We start from the raw sequence: 18,681 nt of genomic DNA on the forward strand, positions 1-18,681 counted from the left end.
GTCCTGCTGCTAGCCATGCTTAGCTCAGCGGGGCGGAGCGGGAGAGCTGAACAACTACAAAAGCACCGCCGGCAGGCGGGGGGTCTCCGCTAACTTTTCCCCCCTGCTAACGGTGTTCTAGTTAGTTGAACATTTTAGGGGCCACAGTTCACAAAAGAAGGCCAAAACTAAATAGAATATAGTGCACTTTGTGGGGTGTCTTATCTGAAACACATTGTTATCGCCATGGCTGCGTTCCAAATCACATACTTTTTACTTGTGGTTCGTACTGCAGCAGCAATTAAAAGGTATGTACTGCAGCACACAGTACATACAATTGGGACATACTAAAAGGTGATTTTGCTGATAAGAACACCTTTAGGGCCACCCAAGGGCTTCCACAGAGTCAGTTGAATCTTTGCTGTGCAAAGGATTATGGGGCAGAAGAGCGAAAATGCATGCTCGCTTCCAAACCGCGAAACGCAACCAAATATCCTGGTATGGTTGGCATACTGCATTTTCCATACTGTGTATTGCGACTAAATCTTTTTTCTGGCATACTAAATTGTATGGTAGGACGGGTATGGTAGGACGGGTATTGGAACGCAGGGTAGGGGAGGGTAAGGAATTAATATAGATAATTTGCAGAGCTACACAGACGTCTACATATGGATGGACAGTTAAAGGGTCTTGTCAGTTGGCTCTTTTGATGCGACAACCCGCTGTAAGATTTGTTCCTGAAACTATGGCTTACAAGACAATTTTGAAATTTGTGTCAGCCGTGCCATAGTTGAGAAGCTTCTCCTGGTTTTCTGGCCAGGCGTCGTGGGGGAAGACCTTAAAGCATTGGATTGATCCCTGGATCTCCTCATTGAGATATCTTCCAAATCTGGGGGCCCTCGACTAGGGCTGGGCGATTAATCACATTTGGATCGTGATTTCGAATGTAGCGTCAAACGGTCACAAAACTAATATAATCGAGTTTGGATTATTATTTATTTTCTTTCAATGTTTTATAGAAAGTGCAGAACAGCTGGATACATATCTGTAAATTCATTTTAGATTTTAACATTTTCAAAGTGTTTTGTAACAATATGTTTCTCCAGTCTGGGGTGACCATTGCCTGCTTCGTGGAATCCAGTATTATCCCCAGTCAACGGCAATCCCTTGTGGAGTAATATAACGAATACAACCAAGGACACGTATATGTGTGGCTGTTGTCCGTTCAAATAACACAAATTGATGAAAAAGCAATTATGTTATTAGAAATAAAGCCCTCTGTGACACTGCTCATCATCATCCTCAAACAAATGTTCACTATTCAGGAATGATCATAATCCTCTTTAGTTTTCTCGAGCCTTGTCTGCTTCATCTCACTGGTCCTGAATGCAGTCAATGAACTTTAAGAGCATGCCATCTCTCTTTGGTCGGGCTGCCATGGCACCTCACTCTGTCAATGCCTTCCTAAGCTCTGAAATCGCTTGGCGGAGGATGAGGTAATACCTCCGTAGGGTGTAGCTCAAGGAGATGAGCTTTACGAAATGATTTGCCAAAAAGCATCTGAATGCGCTGAACTCAACTGTTTGCATTTCCCCTCTTAACCTAATGAGTAGGAGATCAAATATTCAAATCTAGTCACTTGCTCATAATTCTGAAACCTATAATAGTTAACATCCGCTGTAAGATGAAACCAACCTTCTTTGCTCTCTTGTATTTCAGCAGTGGATAAAGAAGCAAAGTGCTCCTTGTGGACATGTGTGACAGAGTATTGACCGCTGTCCACCGCACTCCCCTTTTAGCAGGCTGTGTTGAAGACACTCTGGGCTGCTCTGGGGATGTGTGGAGCCCATCGTGTTCCCTCCACACTGGAATGCATACCTAGGCATGGGGGAATAAATGATGGAAAAGATAAAAACTCTGCTCGTTAAAAAAGTGTTCTTAATCATGGGGTAACTAAAGATAAATTCCTATTTAAACCAATAAACAGAGTGTTGAATCCTCAGCTAAATACTAAGCTCCTCTCCAAGGGCACACAACTCTCCCTGACTCGAGGCTGATACGATACGTCTTCCACCTCAGATTGAGGAGGTCAGACTCCTATTTACTCATTTCTCAATTACCATCTCTGACCTAGCGGTGCAAAATAAGTGATAAAATAACAATAAGTTTCCGTCTATTAGTCTAGGCTTGGGTGTTATGCCGGTATACCAGGGTATTTAAAAATCCCAACAGTGTAATTTACAACACCCCCTTCTTCGGTTAAATATTGCAGTGCGAATCGGGCGCCAGAAGTCCGCAGGCGTCAAGGTTGCTATAAAGAGTCTAGAGTAGTGTCTGACGCACTCCATCACGATGAATGATCATTTGTTTTTTGTAGCCTATTCTGATTGGTGGTCTTAATAAGAGCAACCTGTGTGGCATGCAGTTAATTGCAATGACGGTCCACACATGGCTGTGTGGATCGAGGCTCCGTCAGCCTCGAATGCAGCCGGTTTCCGGTGCCACACGTTTGTTCCCGTGCACAAAGACTTAGCCGTTTGACAGCGTAAAAGCAAAATATTCTTAAAAATCTGCAGAGTGACCGGTAAGCGTTCCTTCTTTCTGACCATTAACAACTTAAATCAAGCAAAGAAAGTGAACTCACCAAGCAACTGTTCGAGCATTTGCGGTGAACATTAGTCGACTCGGTTCACAAGCTTTCAATCCTCGACGTGCCTCACCTCAAGTATCGTGCATTCCCTGTGTGATCCGTCTGTGTCCCCGTCTATTTTAACAGAGACATAGCAAGCAGCCTTCACCTTCTCCACCAAGCACTCTTATCTTTTTCTTGTGAACTTCTTGTGCCAGGACGGGATGGTTGAGTTCCTCTGTTGAAGTTGTCCCAACACCTGATGTGCGGGCCAGGCTTTCAGTGTTTGCTGACAGTGCCTCTTTTCAAGGTGCCTAGATGCCCTAGGCTTGCTACCCCTTTTACTTTTTATGCATTTACCGGCAAGTATCGGTGTTCTCTTGTACATGTTCAAAATCCTAATTTGGAAAGCCCGCCCAGACAGTGAATAAAGACACAAACAAGCACGCTTTGAGAGGGTAAGTGTGAGGTGAAGGATACAAAGCTTTACCAGCTGAGCTGAGGGAACGCTAACCTAATATCACACGCACTGGCTTTAGCATGGTACACTTGACCAAAAATAGCCTCACGTTGTTTGGACAAATTAAGATTTCATGACACAATGTAAATGATGCAAATTAATACAGTGTAACTTGTGCTTTATTTGTTTTTCAACAAATAGCCTATTAACAGATTAGACTGAAGGTCATTAACATTGATGTTGTTAGCTAGCGTCACGTAACGTCAAATGCAAAGTTAACAATAATTGCATTCCTTCCTCCTATATTAATATGCTGCGACCCTGCATGGGTTTTTACATTTTAATTTTTTTGCTCCCCACATTCCACTCCACTTTACCCATCAATGAATTAACCTGTGTCTGACTGATCACTCGCACAAACCTTTTTTATATACATTTATTTTATATTATTTTGATATATATTATAGATATATATCCAGCAAATTAAATCCTTCTTCCAGTCATTGAAGAATTAGTTTATCTTCTGTTTAGCAGCAACCTTCATCCATCTTACTGCTATCACCATTCCTGAGGTAAAGGAGCAATATTGATTCACCCCTCTTAGAGGACATTGCTTGTAATTGTCTTGGTTTGGTTGTTGTTCCCTTGTTTAATGTTGTTATGCTACATGCACAGGGGTAGCCATTCTCTACGAAGTGTGGGACTAGTTATTTATAAGCAGCAATGCGGCAAATGGGGCGAAACAAATTTATGATCCAATCAGCCCAACTTCTATGTGAATGTTTGAAGTGTGATATCGGGGGGCTTCTTTGGTCAGTCTTCAAACTTATCGTGTTATGTGTGAAAGCCAGCGACGTGGTCTTTTTCATTTTAATTAGAACGTTTAAAAAAAGATCCGCTGGCACATGTGCTCTTGATATAAATTCAAGGTTGCACAAGAGAATCATATAGGAGTGCGAGATGGTCGCACTGTAGTGCACTGCTGGCAGGATCACCGATTCCCCAAACCACGGCTGGCCCTCTTAGTAAATGTATTTGCACAGTGCAATTCTGTCAAAAAAGAAGCCCCAGCAAGTTGGTGTATGATGAAAGCAGTGGAAAATACAAGGAGAGGAAATGTCAACGTAGCCTGTAGTGAAAGCGTAGCGGAAAAGAATGCTAAAATAAAATCTGCAAGCTGCTATATTCAAACATGGAGACTATAACAATGAAAGCTTTGACAAAAAAAATAAAACTGCTTAAGCTGTCCAATGAAATCTACTCACCAAGTCAGATTTCGGTTGTTATCTTTTGCCAACCGTACTGCTAGCATTGAGCAAGCATCACTAGTTCAAATCAGTATTGTTTTCCTTTTAATGGACTGGTACAGGTAAAAGGTGTCGAGTCCACACTGTAGTTACTACCAAACATAAAAGGCATCTACTGGCAGCATCTCTTGTTTGGCCCTGCTTGCTATCTGGCACCGTTTGGCGACAGTTTCCTCGATTTGCATATAGTACACGAGAAAAATCTATCACACCTACATAGTTGTCCGCTGTCCGCACAATATGGCGACAACAATGGAAACATCGTCGGAACAAAAGCCATTTCGCTCCCTCCGGGGCCAACCTGGATGTGAAACGTGTGGTTCCTCGTGTCTGATAACAGACAGCCCGGCACTACAATGACTCCGCTCTGTATCCGGCCGATCTATCGCCAACGCTGCAAAAGGTTGCCAGGACCGCATCGCGTCTCTCGGCCCCCGATCTTAATTAAGATTTGATTTCAAACCCTCTTCTTGGCACGGTCAACTAGGAAAAAGGTCAAAGTCAGCTGTCCCCCCCCCCCCCCCCGCACCCATCCTCATGTACATACCCACACACACACACAATGGTGTGCTAGTGCTGATTTTTTCACTGCTTGATTGTGTGTCGTGCCAGGTTGCGGGACCCCTGGCATTTTGTTTGGTGGGAGGTCACTGCCAAGTGGGTGGGGGGTTGGTGGTCAGAGGGGTGCAGAGAGGGGGGCCCTCATATTGCTGGTTTTAACCAACCGCCACTATTCCTCACGGCTTCATCATCAACCGCGACATAAGCGCCGGTAATCGGCCTATCTCTCATCAATGCTTTCCGAGTGGACAACTTATCGCCATAAATACACACAAGAAAAACTAATTAACTGCTGGCGTCAAGATCTCAATGTTTCCAATTAGTCAACACTTTAGGGTGGGGGGGGGGGGGGGGGGAACGGCACATTAGCAGGAGTGATTGCCCAACGCCTTCTTGAAACTGTAAATTCCGACCGCTTTGCAGTCATCAAAACAAGTTGCCAGTTCCCAGCTGTACACCACTGTACGCGTGTCACACGAGCCCACGGGCCTGATAACGCTGCACAGCCGCTTTTGTGCTGAAGTGTTCCAAGCATATGCGAGGCAAATTAGCCGGCAACAACAGCTAGATTAGAGGGTCTCCCACTCTAACGTGCACTCGCCACCAAACCGCTGTATCCACACCGCAGCACATTTAACTATGAATAAACAAAATGACATGTAGTAAGTGGGGGTTCTAAAATCTTTTTTGTGTTGGGGGGGGAATAGACTTTTTGTCAACTCATAACACTAATTATAGGTCTGCGCCTTTCATGGACCCGGACATGGGTAGGAGACATCTTCACTAGTTGAGTCTAGAACCCGTGCCCTGGTACATCACAGTAGCAATACTATAACAAGTAATAGTTGTTGTGAGCAGCACTTGTGTTTGTCCTACGATGTTGACCATTGTGAAAATGGTCTATTGATCCTCAAAACAGAGGTGTATATCGTAGTATATGATTTGGGACTTTGACATCACTTGTTTCTTAAAAACATGACAAATGTATTGTCGTCACTGGTTGGCAGGCTCCACATATGGAGTTGCTTGTTTTGTAAGTGAAAGACAATGTCCCCTGCTCTTTGGCAATGTGATTCCGGAGTGCACTGGGAGTCAATCAGCTCAGCTAAATAGGGTTTAAAGGTTCATTATGCTGGCCAGGGGAGCCCTCCTGAGCTGTTTGGATTTAAAGAATTACATCCACTTTCCCACTAAGAAATAGGAGGGAAAGATTACATATTTTCACCCTTAAATTTGAACGGTTTCCCCAGAAGATGTCCACAAAATGGTCTTATCTCATCATCGCTAGGATTTAATAAAAAGATTAACAGAGGAGAACTAAAACTTTTTATTAATTTTATGATCATTATATGACAAAAAAAACCACCTTGCCGGCCCTGAGTGAATGCTAGCTAATGAGAGCCGCGGTATTCTTCAGCAGGCGCTCCACTTCCACGTCTGCACGCGGTACAGACGGCAGCCGCTACACACGACAATAAGGAATCATGGTGGCCGTTAGCGGGCGGGTACTTTACGCTCCGGGAACATTAGCCAAATGGCGGCGGCATCAAAAGCCCTGGCCATTACGCTCTACGGAGACTGCGGCTGGGAGATCTCGTAGGCCATTTTAAAACAGTCCCTAGAAACGACCAGCCTCTAAAGCAGCAGCAGCGGCCGCAGCTGCGTGGAGTTCTGCCAGAGCGGGGCTATTGATGGGCTGGGATATACGGGGTACAGTCCCCCACGACTAATCCACGGGTTGAGCCCGGGGTTGGGGCCCGCACTTCTGCATACAGCCGTGGATAAACCTGTGAGTGAATACCACGTAATGCTAACACCGTCGATGCGCCACACAAACACACACACACACACACAGGCACAAGCACAAAGTAATAACAAGGCTAAAGCACTTTCAAATAGAAAAGAGTGGATAAGACAAGGGAAATGATTGCATGACGGCATTTCAACCCCCCCTCAAACACTCTTCAATCATCGGCCTCACCCCACCCCTTCCACCAGTAGATGGACTGCAGCCCAATAAGTGCTCCGTCATACGGGGATGGGGGAGAAACAGAGAGAGAGAGAGGGAGTTACAGAGAGAGCACCTTTATCTTCCTTTCTCTTTTATTTTGTCCACCACTACTGCACCTGCACCAAGCAAGATATGAGGCAGTGTGGGCGATTGTGTGTGTGTGTGTGTGTGTGTGTGTGTGTGTGTGTGTGTGTGTGTGTGTGTGTGTGTGTGTGTGTGTGTGGTGTGTGTGTGTGTGTGTGTGTGTGTGTGTGTGTGTGTGTGTGTGTGTGTCTGATTATGGATGTGTGCGTGTTTTAACTTCCCCGCATTCATTCAACACCCCCTGCTGCACCGCAATGTCTCTCCATGTGTATCAGAGCAGCTTCTCTTGGTCGATCAAACATTGACAGACATGGGGTTGGTAACAATGGGGTACTTTGGTGTGGGGACCACACACACACACACACACACACACACCCCCACACCCACACCCACACCCACACACACACACGAGAGAGAGGGGAACTGGTTACAGGGTTTTCATTGCCCTACACTGCATGAACTGTATCTTAGTGTGTGTGCTCTTGCAAAGCCGGCCGCCGGTTAATTATTCGCCGCACCCCAAAGAGTAACCCAAGAGAGGGTCGCGGGGGTTAGCAGGGATAAAGAGGCTGAAGGAAGATGGAATTATTAAAATCCTAATGGCGGAGCTTGAGCTGAATGACAATTTTGTCAAATTGATTTTTGAAAAAGTGCCAAGGAAGAGGGAGAACAGATGGCCTTGGAGAGGAACAGAGCCGTAGAGAAACAGAGAGCTGCTTTGTGTCACTCACTTGACCCTTACCTTCTTACAAGGTGTCCTTGTTGTTCATACAGACACGATGTTTACCTGTTTACCATAAATTTCATCTGTATTGTTCTGGTACACCCACATCTTACGTGAAAGAAAATAAAAGTAATATGAACAAAATATAAAAGGGAGAAGTTTTCAAAACACTCAAATTCAGAGTGCCTCTCCTCTAGGATTATACATCAGGCTGTCACAATGCAAGTCTTGAAATCTTTTATGTTGCTGCATCTCCTTGCTGGGTATTCAACAACAGAGTTCTGCAGGAAAAACAAACCCATGCTAACATTATGATATTGGCTTGGCTGATCTGATCAAAACTTCCTGCTATCAAATGGTTTCAATATGCATTTAAAACTCCAGCATGCAACTTTTCACTGCGTGTTTTCCACGACCCATTCAACCCAGGGAATCATTTTGTCTGTTCCGACCAACGGCGTGAAAGTACAAGGAGAGGATGCAACCTCAAATCGTATTATTGAAATTGGAAGACAAAATGAGTAAATGCCGTTGTGTCTGGCCAGAGGGGCCGCTAGCTTGCAAAGTAACGCTGTACTTCTTGGAGATACAATCACACAAAAAACACATTCCGACGTGGCCAGAGAAGTGTATGATTGTGCTTGGTAGAGCACACCCAGTTAAAAAGTTATTATTATTTTTTTACTATTTTGCACCCATGCAGCACCCATGTCAAAACATTGGTCATAAGTTGCTGGACATATACAGCTGGTCATATATTGCTGATCCACTGCAGCGGAAAAAATATTGAGTGCTAACAATTACTTTTCTCAGGAAGAAACCAATAATAGCCTAACATGTTTCCTCCCTTCGTCATATGGAGCCTGCAGCGGGCTAAGACACACACACACACACACACACACACACACACACACACACACACACACACACCACACACACACACACACACACACACACACACACACACACACACACACACACACACACACACACACACACACACAATCCAATTAACTCTTGAAGAATGGCATCGCTCCTACATTCTGTCCCGCAAGAATGACCCGGTTTACTTGGAAAGGCACCACAAACAGGCAATCCAACCCCACCTGTACACTAGTTCCCCTCGTCTTTAAATAGCACTGAGGGGATACTAGATTGGCAGTGTTAAACAGCAGCACTCTAAGTTTGTTTATTTTCTGACTTGAAATACCAAAGGGACTGATTTTGCAATGAAGTAATAACCTGCCAGTTTCAGCATGCAAACACTCACGTACCCTCAGACACATGTGCACACACTCACACACTCACATACCCTCAGACACATGTGGACACACTCACACATTTTCTGTATCCTACCGATCACAGAACCCCCCAAATGCTGCATGTTGCGGGCGAGTCGGGTGTGTCTGATAGTCAGAGATAAGCCCCTCTAATTAGACACCATGTCGGGAGGGGGGGGGCTTTCAGAAGTAGGTGACGGCGGGGGGAGGGAGACTGGGGGGGGGGGGGGGGGGGAGTGTATGGGGGAGGGGCTGAGTTTCCTGATAGTGACAGAGAGACATCCTGAGCTTCAATCACACCTCCCCCCACCCACCATCCCCACACAGCGCCACCACCAGCGCAAACACCACCGCCGCAATTAGAGTCACATCTGCTGCTATCAGCCCATCCACTCCGTAGCGCCGGCGGTGGAGCGATGTTCTGGCGGCGTGCTGCCCGTCAATGTCATCCATTGTCCCTACACATCCCCCCCCCTCACCCCCATCAACCCACCAACCAGTTGGATGGCAGAGATACAGTCAGGCACCAACCGCGCTGATACACATATAACGATGCCACGCTGGCTCATTATTATTCATGTGCTTCTGTAGCCAAGCCACGTGTGCGCGTGTGTGTTTGTGAGTATACAGTATTTCTGGGAGAAAGCGCGCGCACGACGGGAGAGGCAGAAGCAAGTTACGTGCACAAACACACACTGATGGTACACTAAACAAACTGATTCAATTACAACCACACTGAATGCATCAACAAACCCAGACACACACTTCAATATATTCAATATGTACTGCGTCATATGAGAATGATGCATAATCATGTATAAACGTACGCACACAGACACACACACACTCAAAACAATGGATTCACATCCTCATGAAGAATGTATACAGTTCAGTACTACAATTACAGCTAATAATCCATTGATGTGATGTGTAGGGACAGAATACACACACATTCACACACCAACACAACACCCTATGCAAGGTTAATGGGACCCAGTCGAATGCAATCAAATGAATACACAGTACACAGACACGCAAACACATCAAAATCCATATGGACCACATTGAAACACACACAAACAAAGGCCCATTTATATTGGTAATCATCCATGAAGAACCTTGTGGGCCCAGCGTACGACGGATAGAGTAAATGGAACATGCAAAGACTGTGTACGGCGCTTCATACACTGCGCAAAGCATACAGGCCCGCAGGGCACGCAACTAACCAACCCTGTGAGGTTGTGTGTTTGTGTGTATTTGTATGTGTGGGAGTTTTCAGACGTGGGCGGGGAGGGAGGATTTACGTCAGGAGGTCCGCGGGCGAAACCCCTTTTTATTTTTTAAATTTTTAACGGCCGTTGCAAAATTTCACGTCATCCCCGGTCGAGTTTTACGACATGCGTCGTGGCGGGTCGTGGCGGGAGCGTGAGGGCCACCATGATGTTCTCGGAGTATGTAATGGCGCATTACAGCCGCCGGCGCCCGCCAGCATACATCGTGGCGGGGGGGGGCAACTCTTCTGCAGCAGCCTGGTATTTGAATAGCCTTCACTGAGAAAGATGAAGATGGAAATGTCGAGATCGAGAAGGGCATGGAGTGTGTGTGTGTGTGTGTGTGTGTGTGTGTGTGTGTGTGTGTGTGTGTGTGTGTGTGTGTGTGTGTGTGTGTGTGTGTGTGTGGCGGGGGGGGTCAGTGTGACACTCTGGGATATTAAAATAAATTGTGAATATGGCAGTCATAAAACGTGTGTCTTCCGGTGAAGGATTCAATCTTAAACATCTTTGTCTGCAAAGTAGGGATGGTGGGGTAGGGAGTAAGGGTCAGAGGTCACGCGAGTCATAAATTATTAAGCTGGCACACTCATCCTAAGGCCTTCTCTCAGAGTGAGAGAAGGAGAAGAGAGCAGAGAGATGAGAGAGAGAGAGAGACGTTCTCAGTGCAAACAAAGCCCTTTGAATCGTGAGAGGGCGAGAGAGAGAGGCAGGGGGTCTGGAGGGGTGTGAAGATGAGTTGAAGAGAGATGTCACTTGGGTCCGGGAGGGGGGGGGGGGGGGTAAGGGAGGGGGGGCTGGTGCCCTCTGAGACTTAAAGGGTTTCCTCCTCGGAGGCATGCATGGAAAATAGGGCAAATTAGTGGGGCTCGGGTGTAATCCGGGGCGATGAGGATGACCACGAGTGCCTCCGCTTCGGGAGCGCATGGCTCTTCATTGCACCCTGAGCAATATCACACCAAGCCTTTCTTTCTCACTCTGGCTTCTTTGCACGCCGGGGGGGGATCCGTTGCCGCAGCAACGGAAAAAGGTATGCGGCTCGTTTGAGATGCTTAACGTGCCGCGTTGCTGGGTTTGTTCCCGGTCAGTTACGATCGTCGCCGTTTCCCCCGTGTCGTTTGAAAGACAAACGTATATTAGCGTGGGTGCCGCGCAAAGCGGCGATACCGTTTCCTTTGCATCCCATGTGCCGTATAAACACTCAGACGGCAGGGGAGGGAGATGCAACGGTACACCCTTCAAATGTGTGCGCTGCCAACGTGAAATAACGAGTGCGTGCGTGTGAGCAGCCATGCTGTGTTGTGGTTGAGGACGTAAAAGTCCATCTTCCAGCTCAATCTAAGGTTAAAATGTTAAAAGAGCCAGGCCGTTGTTGAAGAGAGGGAAGAGAGTGAGACACACACACTGATAGGAGAGATGTCAGAGACAAGAGAGCGACAGACACATGATGGGGTAGAAGAGAGAGTGAAAAGAGAGATAGAGGAGAAAGTGAGCCGGCCACACATATGGAGGGATGGAGAGAGAGACGGAGAGAAACAGATGGGGCCAAGGAGAGAGGAAAGAGGAGTGAACTCTAGGATAGCAATGAGGCAACTTGAGCCCCCCCCCCCCCCCCCCCGCTGCTACTGAACAGTTGATACTGAACAGTGATGGCCAGAGGAGTGTGACAGAGGGATTTGGCAGTCTGTTCTCAGAATTACAACACCAGAACCATAAAAACAAAGGTGCAAGGGAAGGCAAGTTTACTAACCATTCAAATACACGGCCAATCAAAGGAGGAACTCACAAACCACACAAACAAGGACAATCATTAAAAGGTAGAATCATGGCACACTTAGAGGAGCTCATCAACTATCTATCTTTATAACGGGTTCTCTCCTGTGAGCATTTAAACCTGATGTTTTGCGTTCTCACTCGAGTGTCGTGGAAATACTAACACAGCCCACAGCGACGGAAATTCTTGGATATTTAAAAGTCTTTTATGGCCACGGTGGCATTTCTCCACGTTAATTGTATTCCATTAACCTGAAAACCTTTACGCGTCTGCAGAGCCGTAACCCAGAAGCAAGTGTGCAAGGCTACCCTTTAAATGGCCGCTCACTCAATTATGTACAACACTGGATACAAAGAAACCCAACCACCCTGATGGAAATCGACCTCCACCCAACGCTCGTTTTATGTAGGTCTCCGTAACGGCACTGAGGTACGCTCATTAGCATTGGCTGACGTCGAGCTCCATTCAGCTAGTTCGCTTCCCCCGGCCGCCACGAGATATCGCATTGCTTTGACTCCCTCCTCTAGAGAACAGGTTAGGACTACAGAAAGAACCCCTTGCACAAAAAGGACACACTAAGCCCAGGAGGATGCAGGGAAACTAACATTCCCTCCAATTAGGGCGACGCCAGGGCTGGCTAGGTATAATGCACAGCCATCTCCCCGGCAATTTCCTCCCCACCCCCATACAGTATCTCACACTCTAGCAATTGAATACCGACGGACAGAGAGAGAAATATAGACGTTTATTTTCGGTGAAGGGTGGATATTTTACGCTTCCGTCTTCCCGGGCACTTTGTGTCAACACTGGAGCGAGGAGGCTGTCATAGCGGGGCTAATCACAGGTGCAGCTCATTACATTAATTACAGCCCTTTACAGGCCGTCCAGCGCTGCAGAGACAGCTCCCACTCTGGAGGGCTATCTTTACCCGCTAACACAATGGCCTCGCTGACGGACCGTACTTTGACATTGACCCATAATTCATGTTATTAGTTGCACTTGTGTGCGTCCGGCACTCTAAGGCAAAAGTCGAGGGTGAGAGTGAGAGCAATAGAAAGGGTCCTCCAACACACACTTGTCGATATATACTACTAATACCCCAATACTGGCCTGGCTGGTCGGTGTGCTAGTTGAAGCACTTGTTGATTTTTCCGTGTGAATACCTGAATGCCGTGTGAATGCATGGAATGAATACCGACCGTAACACTTTGGTGTTGTTATTAAACTTTGGATATTGCAGTTTGCTATGTTCCAGGGGATGGTGGGTTCCTACGTTATGTATTCCGTTCCTACGTTACAGAGAATGAAGAACTCTCCGCGCTTGCCGAGAAATCAAAACAGACTGAAATGGAGTTTTTCAAAGGCAAGTTGAAAAAGCAAAGTTCACAGTACAATTCTAGACACTACAGACATAGGGTGCGTTATACTTCACCATCAAGGGGCACATTGGAACAATGTCAAGCTTGTATTGTTACTTATATCATCATTGGTATTATCACAATTTAAGAGACTCCTTCTGTCGCACTTTTAGCAGACACTTTTGTTCACTTAGGAACGGGGCTGTATTTCTGTTGAGGCTTTCACCGTCTCTGCTCGCTATAATCTGATTTGGGGGCTCTTGCCAGAACGTTTGATTGACGCTTCCTGGTAGCCCAAAAATGCCAGTAACAATTATCTCATCGTAAGTTTTAAAATTTTCAAAATGTCAGTACAACTATGTAACCCACTAAATCCCATTAAATCTATAACAAATTTGCTTCAGGGTTTGGTTCTCCATTTTTATGAATATTTTATGCCCCCGTTTTTCTTGCTGTGGCGGCTGAGGTTTCTTTTCAATGAGACACACACACACACACACAATTCTGTAGCAGCGCTGTTGAAAAGCCGCCACGGTTAGCTATCAAGGGTGGACTGTGATATGGCATTGCACCTGATCGCCCACCATGCTCTGCAGAGATACAACCGCTGGCCTTGCGGAACGAGTCACTGCAGAGCCCTTGCAGTTCTTTGGCGGTGCAACTCTCAAAAAAAGGCTTTCGTGTTCAATTGTTGGCTCGCTAGCGCCTTCCTTTCATCTTCCCCTCTATTTATTACTGATGTCCGTCTAAATATCTGGATGGATGAAATTCAGAACCGGCCGAGTCCAATAAAATAGCCGTGTGATCCCGTCCCTGTGTGTGTGTGTTTGTGGGAAAGAACGAGCGTCTGTTTGCGTGCGTGCGTGCGCGTGTGTGTCTGTGCGTGCCTACTTGCGTGCGTGTTCGTCTTATGAATGGCCTTTCACAGGAGGGGAGAGATGAACTTCTGGCTCCTCCGTCTTCTACCCCCCCACCCCTCTCCCTCCTGTACAGTGTGCATGCCATGGCATGCAGAACAGGGCATTCACTCACAGCTAAAACAGACAGCCGTGGGATTCGGTTAGCATGGGGGGCATGTACACAGCCGTCGGGGGTCCATGTGAGCGAGAGAGCGAGAGAGAAGAATGCGTACATAGGCAAATAATGTATGACCACTGTGCGCTATAATTAGCACACAGAAAGAAGAAGTGCAGGTCAACGTCACAGGGTGTTAAAATGGAGCCCCGCTTCTTGCCAGAATACATTAGAAGCCACAAAAAAAATGTATTATTATTATTCCGGAAGATTGAGACAGCGGCTCCTCACTGATGTCCCCACTAAGCTTCTGTAATAGCATTAGCTCAATCCGGACCCTGAGGTCTAAATGATTCGAGGGCCATTTTGGCAAGACCTAACCACCAATGACACAGATGATGAATGCCTAATTTCTAAAATTACATTTCAGCCTTTAACTATAGTAATGGAGGAGGAGACATGGCCACGGGCTGGAGTCTCATTTGCAAATACTGAGAGGGTGGTAAGGTTGAGGGAGGATAAAAAAATACATGGTCTCGGGGCGAACTGTAACTATTAACATGCTGACTACAGTCAAAGACTACAGTTTTTGCTTCACCTCGTGTGTCTGCAAGTGTGTGTGTGTGTGTTTGTCTGCGAGAGACAGAATTTGTGTACGCGTGTGTGTATCATAGAGCGTTTGGCGTATAGATCTTCATGCATTGTTTTTGCTCGCCAAGGGGCTGATACCATTCGCATCTGGCAGGACGACGATTGATTATTTTGGCTTTTAGCTCCCGTAGCAGCAGCAGCAGCAGCAGCAGCAGCAGCCTCCACCCCCCCCCCCCCCCCCCCCCTCCCCCGTCGTGCGCCAACCCACTCTCCCACCGCGCCCACACTCCATTCCCACCCAGGCCTCTTTTAACTGCAGTGGATGATGCACACGCTTCTTCAAACAGGGGCCCCTCCTGGGCATTTCCCGAGTCTAGACTAAAGACCATGAAGTCATTCAGTTGGTTCCGCTTTGAAAAGGTATAGAAATTAATTTGAAAACTTTTTTTTTGTGTGTGTGTGTTGAATCGGTTTGTTTGCCAATAATGCACGGGAGGGAGACAGGTAGTCTGGAAGTTCCCGCAAGGGTTTGAAAGATTTGCTTAATAACGCTAATGCTGCGCTGGGTTTCTTTTGGCAAAGCACAATAGTCTGTGCCAATCTTCTTCATCTTTTATTGTCCCCCCGGTTTCATGAATTTTGTTATGAAATTAGCGCAATTAGGGTGCCAAGTTCACATGCTGCGTTTTAATTACCTTCATCGTGCCGCCTCGTCTGTTTATTCAGATGTAAAGCCAGCCCTCAGCTCTCCCTCACCCCCATCTTGAATAACGATGTGAATATGCACGCTTTCCTCCCACTTGTCGTCTAGATCCCAAGCATCTACTGTATACGAGCGTGTTTACGAGGCCGGTTTGGCATTGGATCTTGATGATGGATAGGTCGACGGTTGCTAGCTGGCATGTCGGGTTTGGCCGGCTAGAGAAACCATTGGTTGGCGTTGACGTCGCTGGTTTCCGCCATGGTTGTGCTGAAAGGGGGCAGTATTGCTGCAGCAACAAGCTCAAAGGTCTGGATCAAACCGTGACGTTAACAGACAAGAAACTGATATTACAGTGGAGTGTCCTGCACCACCAGACTCAGGGACAGTTTCATCCCAGAGGCCATAGGACTGTTGCAATCGTGAGCTACTTAGCTCACCACGATGCCACTTTATAACAGTCAACATCTGTTTAAAAATTTCTGTTTACATTTCACACCTGTTGATGCTGTGCACCAATTGTAGATATTATTATTATTTATAGTTATATTCGTTTTTTATTCTAATTATTTCATGCACAGTATTCTATTTCGTTTACAGCTATTATTATATAATTTTTTAATCAAAATAATTTCATGTCCAGGTTATGTTTCTCTTACACTTTCTTTTCATATTGCATTGTTGAAGGAGTCTGAGAATCACAAACTTCATTGCTAGCGACTGCTGCTGTAATTGTTGTGCATTTGACAATAAACCATGTTGAATCTTGAATCTTGAGTGTCATGGCAGGGTGGAAGCGATCAGGACATAATATAGCTGTGGTCTGTGCTTAAGAGCATGCAGGTTGAGCATCAAGCTGATAGGATTATGCTAGATAAACCTAAGCCTGAATAACCTTCCGAATAGGCTACAATTAAATAGAGCACAAACTTCAAACTTATTTTAGAACATTCAGAACAAGTTGTTTTGCTGGTCTTTGCCGTTCGTGGCCAAGGTTCGGGGAGCTGGCCTTGAAGATGATCTGCTCTATTCCCAGTAGCAACACATCACACTACTCTGACTGCCTTTACAGGAACAAAACTTGCGAGGGAGATTTCATATTCAATAATGAGTTCAATGATACAAAGCATTACACACAAATGTCTTCATAAGTCAGAACGTGGAAGTAAGCACCAAATCACATCTTGCATCTCGCATTTGCAAAGCACACAATGTTGCACTGGTAATGTTGGTACAAACGAATGTGAACAGAAAACAGTGAAGCATACTTAACTGCGATTAACATTTGAATAAATATACAATGATCGAGCTAACTAGCTTCAATACAAGGGTAGAAAATAATCATATTATTAACGAGGCGTTTTTCCCCTGTGTGATTCATTTTTGCGGCCCCTTATTTCTTTCTAAATTGCACAACAGACCATCATTCAATGACTCCAATAGGAAAAAAAGAATCGTAATTTTTGTTATCTTTTGAGCAATGCACAGCTCAATGCAAAAGTAGGCGCCTATTCCACACTATATTTAACAAAGAATCAGCAAAACTCATATACCACTGAGCCAGGAAGAGAGAACGTAATGAAAAATAAACGTTTTTAAACTTCCATTACCTTGACTGGATAAAAACCATCACAAACAGAACCACACATCAAGGAGAGCATTTCTTGAGTTTCCAAAAATGAGGTTGACATCAAGGCAGCAAAAAAAAGACCTATAAAAATAAAGCAGAACCTAAGTTTGGTAGTACAGCATAACTAAAAACAAAATCAAAAAAGCTGAACAAAATAAAGGACTGTTTATACTGGTTGAATATTATCATTTCCTATAATATAATAATTCTTGGTCCAAAAAAACATTATAAACTTCACTTAAGTATTTTATGAATTTGTGATTTAGACCTACCTTACTCTTCAACAGCTCTGAGTAGTTCTTGCAGGATGTGCTTGTTGTGATTGAGAGTTTGTGTTGAGAAACCGTGCAGGTGCGTGTGATCAGCTATAATGACTTGGAGGGCGGGGCTACAACTAAAATGCTTTATTATTGGCTGGTGTTTGGTGAGCTAGATGCAAGTACCATAAAGTGTATGCACAAAATATATATGATTTTACCCAAATAGGGCCGCTGTGTTACTCAAAGGTATCAATACATGCTCCCGTGTACAAGATGTGTACCAAAGGTGGAGAAGATTGGTTGAAGAGGCATAGATAGGGGTGCAAAAACTGGAATTTCTATGGCAGATGATCTTTTTAAAATCAAGCCCCTGCTAAAGCATTTCACCGACCAATCAGCTTGAAATCAACAATGACACTTCTCCAACCTACTAGTTTGTAGATTGAGTATATGAACAAGATGGCCACATCGTGTTTTTTTTGCGAAAGGCCACGCACATAATTGATGGGTTGGTTGACTTTATTTCTAAAGCGCCTTAAAAAAAAGTTGGTACCAAAGTGGTGTACAGATTTGTTGCAGTACAACTGCACAGAGAGGCAATTCACATGCAGTCAAAATAAGGGACGCAATAAAAACAGGAACAGAAACAGGGTAGGATATCAGCTAGCAGATGGTTCCAGAGTGTGGATGCAGCGTCGGAGAAACCCCTGCCCGCTGTGGTGTTAAGGCAGGAGCTTTAGATGTCTGGTAGGCCTGAGGAGGACCTAAGGGGGCTGCTGGGGAGGTAAAGGGAGAGGAGGTCCCAGCTAAAGGCTGGAGCAGTACCATGCAGGGCTATAAAAGAGCAGGATTTAAAAATTAGATTCTAAAGTAGGCAGGCTGCCGATGTAGTGATGCAAGGACTGGAGCGATGTGCTCATGATGACTCATCAACTATGCAAGCGATGTCTGCAAACATACACTGTTTTGCAGAATTATCAACCGCAAAATCAAAGATTGTGGAAAATATCAGCCAGACTTTGATGGTCTTATTGACTATTTTGTTCAT

At 45.5% G+C, this 18,681-nt stretch overlaps 1 long non-coding RNA gene across 1 annotated transcript; it reads right to left on the reverse strand.

Moving 5' to 3' along the window:
- Positions 1-939: 939 nt before the first annotated feature.
- LOC130374713 (uncharacterized) lies at positions 940-17,708 on the reverse strand. Its single transcript, XR_008893665.1, has 3 exons — positions 17,646-17,708; positions 17,354-17,454; positions 940-1,857 (listed from the first exon to the last, which is right to left on the reverse strand). It is a non-coding gene; the product is annotated as an uncharacterized LOC130374713 (long non-coding RNA).
- Between the last annotated feature and the right edge of the window lie 973 nt (positions 17,709-18,681).

The sequence above is a fragment of the Gadus chalcogrammus genome, chromosome 21, assembly GCF_026213295.1.
Source record: "Gadus chalcogrammus isolate NIFS_2021 chromosome 21, NIFS_Gcha_1.0, whole genome shotgun sequence".
Classification (NCBI taxonomy): Eukaryota; Metazoa; Chordata; class Actinopteri; order Gadiformes; family Gadidae; genus Gadus; species Gadus chalcogrammus.